Here is a 9,140-nt window from a genome sequence, read left to right as displayed (position 1 = left end):
TCAAGCAAACTGCGTGGCAACCTCTTTCTGTGACAGCAGAATTTCTTTTCTCACAGCTTAGCGTGCTGTCCTGCATAAAATGTGTTGAATTATGGGCTAAAACGGGCTTTCTGTTTGATGATGGCCTGCTTCCATCAACACTTGAACTGAGTCCTATGATCTGTTCTCTTACACTTCACTGGCTTCTTACATTTTTTTCCCTCTTTTTCCTAATTTTTTTCTTCAGAATCACATTTTCTCCTTCATCTGTCCGCAGATCACGCTAAGCCTTTGATAGAGATGGCAGTAGAGGGGGCATGGGAGCGACGGGGGTGGAGGTTGATGTGCGATTGTGGGTCGGGGTGTCAGTGGCTCCCCCAGGACCTACTATGAAAGGATGTGTCTGAATCCAGGGCCAAGTGAAGACAAAAAAAAATGCTCTCAAAGAATAAAGAAGGGCTTTGTGTGTAACCATCTAGCCGTGATCGTGCTACAATCAGCGTTTCTAATTTGTCATAACATGTTTTGCCATTTGTTGACATCCGTCATCCACCCTTACAGAGAAGTTTCCACACTTGGATGCACGCTATTTGGATTACAATAAAATGTGGAAAATGTTCTTCAGAATTAAGTTTGTGTGGTAATTTAACCTCGATGTCACGTGTTTATCCCTTCAAATACAACACAAAAAGTGTGAAAATGTGTGAAGATGGAAAAAGGTGGAAAAAGTTGATTGCCTCACGGTGTAAGGTGCAATAAATCTATTTTTCTTTGTCCATTTTATGTAAATGTACTGTAGATATATGCATAAATATTAATTGAGCCCCCAAAAAGTAGTGAAAGGTCCGAACAGTTTAATGTAACAGGTCCGGTATTTTCATTTAGTGCTTTCTAAAGTGGTTTTTAAAATAAATGTTCTTGTAGTGATGGATGTGTGCAGGGATCTGAATCAGCTGCAGCTATCTGGTCTTTTTTTTTTTGAAGAGTCCCATTCTCAGGCCTACAGATCTGAAGCGAAGCGCTAGAATGTCTTCTATGATATAGACATTCAAAACTGACGCCATAACAGCAGCCCTCTGACACTGGACATTCACATAACGTGACTTCTAAGTTTTCCAGCGGCTAGAAGGAAGGGAGGGCAGCAACAAGAGCCTCTTTCAGAGGCATTTCACTGTTGATTACAGCGGCTGACTGCTCCCCGCGTTTGAACAATGCGACCACGAGGCCTTCGTGATTTGTAGCTTTGCTGGATTCGATACTTTTGATAAATCGTTGAATGGCCTTTTGGGGAAAAAAATGAGGTAGAAAGATTAAACCAGCATGAGAACCATATGGAGACAAGGGGAGGAAAACAGGGTGCACAGTAAGAGATATGCTCAGTATGTCACTCATAAATATTAAATTTGCGATTTATATTCTTGTATAAATTAACCTTTGTCCAAATTTATAAAGCAGTCTCTCAAAAGACAGCTTTGTGCTTCAGTTACAAATACAGAGTTAGTCATAGCATGCAGGATTAATGAGGGAAATGATCACGAGACATGTTTACCGTTGGCCTGTCGAGTTGCTTTCCTGTTGCCTCTGGTTTGTTTGTGAGTCGTGTGATTTAGGACTCTATTAATCTACCCCTATGTTGTTCTTGATGTTTGCATCGAGTGACTGGCGGAGGGTTTATGTGAGGTGTACCTCCTTCGTCCTGGACTTGCTTAAAGCTGGAGCTCAGACAGGGAAAGTACAAAGCCTTGCCTGGTGGTCTGCACATATGCCTAGATGATCTGCCCAAAACAGCCTGGATGGTGGTGTGGCAAAGACACACCTGCTTTGTCAACACCATCTTCCTCACTACTGCGGCCAACTGAAAATCCATCCTGTATAATTGCAAAGACTGTAAGGCACCATAGATTTGAAGCAGATTTGATAGGAGAATACTGAATACCTAATCTGAACACTTAAATGGAGTTTGAGCCATGTGTGTAGATCCTTTGTTTCCTGCTGTTTGCTATTTACAAGCGAAGGTTTAAAGTTATTAGATTAGCATTTAGGTATTGATTTATTGCGGGAAATTTGAGAGTTGTGTTACAAAAAGCAGTTTAGGTTATTGTTTAAGATGTTGCAAATTATGTAATTAACCAAAAAAAAAAAGACTAAAGGTATCATTTAAAGCCATGTGAAAAAGAAGTTTTCACAGGACCTTCATGGAGTTCTTTAAAAAACTAAATACACCCGATGATTTAGTAGCTCGTAGAACCACCTTTAGCAGCAGCAACCTGAATCATTTTTACTGTCACTTTATTATCTCCCGCAGCACTCACCTCAAGGTCCTTAAAAGTGCTTACTTTAGTTCTTTGAGGTTTGCAGGCATTCATTTATGCACAGCTGTTTTAAGGTCCGACCAATGTTGTCAGACAGATGTCGTTACATTTGACTCTAGAGTACTTTGGTATATAGAGGAGTTGACTGTGAAGTGCCCAGGTCTTGCGGCCCTTCATGCTTGAGAGTTAGTGTGCAGTGGTGGGTGCTGATGTGTTTTGTTTGGGTGGCACTGTGCATTATGGTCAAACATCTCCACTTTGTTCTCAAATGCCAAAAGAACATTCAATTCAATTTCAATTCAATTCAGTTTTACTTACAAAGCTCAAATCACAACCCCCTTTGAGCAAGCACTTGGCGACAGTGGGAAGGAAAAACTCCCTTTTAACAGCAGGAAATCTCCACCTCCAGCAGAACCAGGCTCAGGGAGGTGCAGCCATCTGCTGCGACCGGTTGGGGGTGATGGGAGGAAGTCAGGACAAAAGACACGCTGTGTAAGAGAGCCAGAGATTAATAATAATAACTAATGATTAAATGCAAAGTGGTGTATAAACAGAGTGAAAAGAGATGAGTGGGAAGGAAATGTTCAGTGTATCATGGGAGGCTCACAGCAGCCTAAGCTTAATGCAGCATAACTAAGGGAGGATTAAAGGTCACCTGATCCAGCCCTAACTATAGGCTCTATCAAAAAGTAAAGTTTGAAGTTTAATCTTAAAAGTAGAGAGGGTGTCCGTCTCCTGAATCCAAACTGGGAGCTGGTTCCACAGATGTGGGATCTGAAAGCTGAAGGCTCTGCCTCCCATTGTACTTTGAAATATCCTGGGAAGCACAGGTTAGCTTGCAGTCTGAGAGTGAAGTGCTCTCTTGGGGTGATATGGTACTATGACATTTTTATGATACGATGGAGAGTGATGATGAGGAGAAAGATTTCAAATTTAGTTCTGGATTTAACAGTATGGGGGAAAACATGGTCTCTCTTTCTAGTCCCTGTCAGTAATCTGGCTGCAGATTACTGGATCAGCTGAAGTCTTATCAGAGAGTTTTTAGGACAGCCTGATAATAATGAATTACAGTATAAGTAATAAATAGCATCACTCTGAGAAGTCCTCTCCAGAAGTCTTGTGGCGTTCAAATGCAGCTTTGCAAACCTAGGTTGTTCTGCCATGCTCTGTGTTATGGCAAAGAGGCTTTCTCATGGCAACCCTTCCAAACAACCCATCCTTATTCAGTCTTTTTCTCACTGTACTGTCATGAACTTTAACATTTAACGTTCTAATTGAGGCCTGTAGAGTCTGAAATGTAGCTCTGGGGTTTTTGCAATTTCTCTAAGCATTACACAGTCTGACCTGGGGGTGAATTTCCTGGGACATCCACTCCTGGGAAGATTGTGACATTGTGTTAACACACACAACAATGTCTCAGACTAGCAAACTGCCAAAACTTCTACCATGAGTAAAATGATGAAAGATGAAATTGGCACACTCATCCAACACTGACACTGAAGCGTGCAACCCTATTTAAAAAACACCGTACCTACAGTGCAAGTACCTTGAAGAGCAGTTGTGAATATTTTTACTTTATAATTTACTGCTTTACTTAAATGGAAGTACAAATCTTTTAGACAGATGCCTTGTTTTTTATTTATTTATTTTTTCCTTAGCAACTAACAACCCAGAAGTCTGTGATGTTCATCCAACAGAGTGATCCTGGTTTATCACCTTTGACCTCAAAGCCTCACCACCTGAGTGTTGCCGTGCCCCCTCCACACACCAACGTTCACCTGATGTTGGGACAGACAACCTGGTTCTCGAAACAGGGGAGGCATGACAGGGCAGGTCACCGGAGAGAGCGCAAAACAAAGAGTCAGATTTCACAGACCCTCTATCAATCAAACATCTTAGAAGCACAGTCCCACTACCTTCAGGAATCCCACTGGCTTCAAAGGGAAATGTGTGAGGGATTTTTTTCCCCCCTCGCTTCTGAACATAGGATTGTCGTAGATCAGCAGCAGTGTTTATTGTCCTTTGTTGTAACATCCTCGGGCGCAACCTTAGGATGTCACTAAAACCCTTTTGTGTTTACCCATATGGTAACAATACAACGCTGAAATAATACAGCAAAAAAAAAAAAATCCTTTGTTTCCCATATTTGCAAAGTAATACTCAACGCTGCACAGCAAGCAGGGGCAAGATCTCGTACATTCCCAAACACAAATTAAGGCATGACAAATGAATTCACTTACGCTGTTGTGTGTGTTGCTAAATGCCAAGTCTGCTTTGTACACAGCTCGACGAAATGACTGGACTGAGACAAATGGGCATTGTTTAGGTGTGAAAAGCAGCCGAGACGTTTGTGCTGCTTTTCCAGATTTGCCACAGATTCAACTAAATCAGCTCAGGAAGGTGACTATAAGAATTGTTTGCAAAGTGTGTCAACCTCTGCCTCTATCTATTGTTTTTAGCAGTTTCTTTAAATGGTTATTGATCGGTACAGATGCCTGTTTTCAGGTGCTCTATAGGCTGATGTGGTTAGGCATGGATGTTTGCTTTGCTCCTTACCACCTTAGGCACTCTGTCTCCTTCGCACATCTACCCACCTCCTGCCTTGATTTGGCTGTGCACCTGTCTGGTGGAGGCAGCTGTGGGTGGGCGGGCCTTAGCTGTCAGTGGAACATTCCAGAGGAGAAGTCACCCCGTTAATCCCTTGGGTTTAGGCCAGACAGCTCCCCACCTCCTTCCCTCCCACCTTCATTACCTCCAGTACCCTCGGTTGCCTCCCTCTCTCTCTCTCTCGTTGTCCTTTGCGCGCGGTTCCCACTCTCAGCCCTGGTCAGGCTCAAATACTGCTATGTCAAAGTTGGACACTGAGAATGAGATTAAAGGACAAGTAACCCCCCTCCGCATGCACACCAACCCTCCAGCTCCCAGGCCCAGAGGTTTTAATCCCCCCAAATATTCAAGAATGGAAGAAAAAATCATGTCCAAATCTGTAGGCTTATTTTTGGGAAGGAAAAACATTAACAGACACAAAACAAAACAGTGTCCATTTTAAGTTTATATGCAATAATACTGCGACTTTATCAGTCTTGAATCAATAATTGTTGTCATGAACACACGTTTTTAGAAATCTGCTGTCCATTCCCTCTGTTCTCCGAATGTGTGCCCGTGTGTGTAATTAGTGGGTGTGTGTAGGTGCGAAGACCATGTGTATAACTCTGTCTACTGGAATTTAAAACAAGAGTCTCTTTATCTCCCTGTGAAATTCTGATGTCAGGCCAGATCCCGAACTTGGCAGCCGCTCCATTCAGCTGGAACACATAAATGAGAAAAGTATCACAACTCACCCTAAAAGCACAGAAGATGATGCTCCCCTCAAGTTTTCCTTCGACTCTGCCGGCGCTCTATCTATAGCAGAACATTTTATCTCGCTCAGTCGGCTGTGCGGAAGGGGTGACTAATGCCGTGTGTGTCCGTGTCCAGCAAGGAAGGCTGAACTAGTTCTGGACAACAGCAATACTTGTGTTTTGGTGCAGGAAGTTTATAGACTACAGATGATTGATTGAAGCAGACAATTGAAGCAAACAGGGCCATATTAAATGTTTTGAAAACAAGTCTGATGTGTGTATGACAATACAGTGCATCTGGAAAGTATTCTCTTTCTCACAGTGACCTCCATCATCTGTAAATGGAAGACGTGTGAAACCACCAATAAGGCCTGTATGGTAGAGTGGCCAGACAGAAGCCATGCCTCAGTAAAAGCCACATGACAGCCTGCTTGGAGTTTGCCAAAAGGTACTTGAAGCACTCTTGGACCACGAGAAACAAAGTTCTCTGGTATGTTAAAACAAATATTGAACTCTCCGGCCTAAATGCCAAGCATCATGTCTGGAGGAAACCAGGCACTGCTCATCACCTGGCCAATACCATCCCTACAGAGAAGCAGCATGGTGGCAGCATCATGCTGTGGGGATGTTTCAGTAGGAACTGGAAAACTAGTCAGGGTCAAGGGAAAGATTAATGCAGATGAAAGATGAATGTACTGAGACATCCTTGATGATAACCTGCAGTCTGGGCCTCAAAGGTTCATCTTCAAACAGGGCAACGACCCTAAACACACACCTAAAATAACAAAGGAGTGGCTTCAGGGCCACTCTGTGAATGTGCTTGAGTGGCCCAGCCAGAGCCCAGTGTTGAACCTGGCTGAACATCTCTGCTAATAAGTCTAAAAATGCCTGCGCACCCACACTCCCCATTCAACCTGATGGCACTTGAGAAAGTATGCAAAGAAGAATGGGAGAAGTTGCCCAAAAATAGGTCTGCCAAGCTTGTAGTGTCATACTCAGATAATTTGAGGCTGATGCTGCCAAGGGTACTTCAACAAGGTATTGAGCAAAGGCTGTGAATACTTATGTAGATCTTATATATGATTTATTTTGAATACATTTAAAGCAATATTTTTTCACTTTGTCATTATGGGATATCGTGTGTAGATTTTTGAGATGAAAAATTAATTTAATTCGTTGGACTGAGGCTGTGACATGACTCAATGTGGAACAAGTGAAGCGCTGTGAATACTTTCCAGATGCACATTATGACAGAAAGCTGTATGAATAGGAAATAGATTGTCTGTCTTTGTATGAAGGAGAAAGAAAATCTACCTACCACTATTTTCCTATTTTATTTATTTAGCATAAGCATGTATTTGTCTCCAAAATGCACTCATACACTCTATGGACTTACCCTGCCTAAGCTCACTTTAGGCTCCAATAAAAACAGTACACACAATTTATGCTTACTTGAACAAAGTAATCCCATTTAAATTGTATAATGAAAGCAAACAACCACTAAGAAAGTTGCACTAATTAAGCCACTGTAGCAAAAAGAATTATTCAGAGGGGAGGTAAAGTATGAAAAGGCCCCTTGTGTGAATTCACCTAGTCCTTTATGCTGCTTATTTTTCGTTTGCACCCCATCCATTAAAAAGTCACACCTCCTCTAGCAATTCATTTTCTTGAGTGTAATGTCAGACCGTGCTCTGCCATACTGGCTGGACTGCTGGGGAAGCAGTAAGAGAGAGGCTCCCAGGGTGCACGCTGTCCTCATGCTATTTACCCACAGACCAGAACCCCCTCTGAAGGCCAGGGGGAAGCCATGGCTGGGCCAGAGGCTATTAAAGCCCTGATGGCTTTTGACAGTAATTTCTTCATGAGTCCACAGCCCGCAGGGCCTGCCAGCAGTAAGATCGGGTGCCTCCTCTTGCCCATTAAAGCACACAAACTGTGCCCACAAATCACGCTCAATGGTATCTCTGTGCTCAGGGAGTGTGTTTGCGCATATGCGAAAGAGAGAAGTGAGGAAGCACGACTAAGGAGAAGAGGAGGGGGGAACTGCGAGAAGGTCCTGGTAACTGGGCCAAAAGGTTTGGATGCCTTTCTTCAACTACTCCATCAGTTCAGGCAAAAGTCCAAGCCATCAGGGAAACATATTCGGAAAACCACAACTTGACGTGAAGCCAAATCATAAACTGTGTTTACATGCATTTGAGCCCAGGGGAGTAGATACTACACAACAAAGCTTTAGCATTGTGTTGGTTATGGGACGGAGCTTCGGTAGCAGACATCTGGCTTGCTATAGGTTGATGCATTTGCTGGTACACCTGCAACTAGTATGGTGACCTTAACAGATTGTATGGTTGTTTGAGAAAAGCAAATGTTTTCGTGGGCACGGTGCTAACATCACCTTCAGGTTGACAAACCTGGAACATGGTTGGAAATTTAGAATTAGCAGACTGTATTTTAGTACATAGAGCATCACAGATGGCTGGAGCTAATCAAAAGGCAGTTTTTAAAAATATATAGACAGGCTTGGTTGGATACTTTGTTTCTGGGAAACAGAAATCTAAATATCCTTACTACTTTAGGCCTGTTGCTTCAGATATAACTTTTCCTTTGCTGTGGATGGAGAGGGGACTTAAAAAGGCCGTAGGTTATCTATAGCTAATCCACCATCGGTTATAATCTCTCCTCTGGTTCCCCTGTGGTGTTAAAACCAGACCATTGGGTCGGATTATATCAAAGAAAGGAGAGCAATGTGCTAATCATAAATTAGAGGATAAGCCTGAGTGAGCAGGTCAGCCTAAGGTCAGCCGCTGAGCCCTACAGAGGATTGTATGTGTGAAAAGCCACAGTTTACCACTTACATAATAAATTATCAGGCAGGAACAATGTACAGTAGTGTAAAGTGTCACGGCTGCTCTGAGCTGAGAGCTGTTTCTTAACAAAGAATCTATTCAAACTTTATTTTGACTCTTTGGGTTTACATTTAAGTATACCATAATCAACCATACATGCACACAATCAGCTCATATAATGTCCTTCTAATGGGCACTCATGCTGTACAGAGCTGAGAATAGTCTATTTATCTGTCTTCAGTCAATATGACAAAACTGTAAAACAGTACCATCTATTTTTTTCAATTCTCCAACGTTGCCTTAGGGGAATTGGAAAACTGTCTTTAAATGGGATGATACACGACCTCTGCTATGTATGACTAATACTTGGCTCTTAAACACTGTGTCAACAAGGTGTTTTATTAAAGACACAGCAAGAAAAGACAAAATGGCAAAGACATTACAAGATTTATATAACGAGGGAAAATACAGAAGACTAATTGGATCCAAAGAAAGTTGCTGACCTGATTCCTCCTCTTTGACACATTAAGCAGACACAAGGAGCAAAATATATAAAAGAGTTCTTTATTTCTAGTAATCATGAATATATGCGAACATGTAGAATGTTGTTTATGATGCATCTTCCAAACATTCTTACAAAATGCTTTACAAAGTACAGGAAA

This window comes from Neolamprologus brichardi, chromosome 13 (assembly GCF_056152115.1).
Source record: "Neolamprologus brichardi isolate AB-2024 chromosome 13, ASM5615211v1, whole genome shotgun sequence".
NCBI lineage: Eukaryota > Metazoa > Chordata > Actinopteri > Cichliformes > Cichlidae > Neolamprologus > Neolamprologus brichardi.
The sequence above is the reverse complement of the archived record's forward strand: the minus strand, read 5'-3'. Positions refer to the sequence as shown.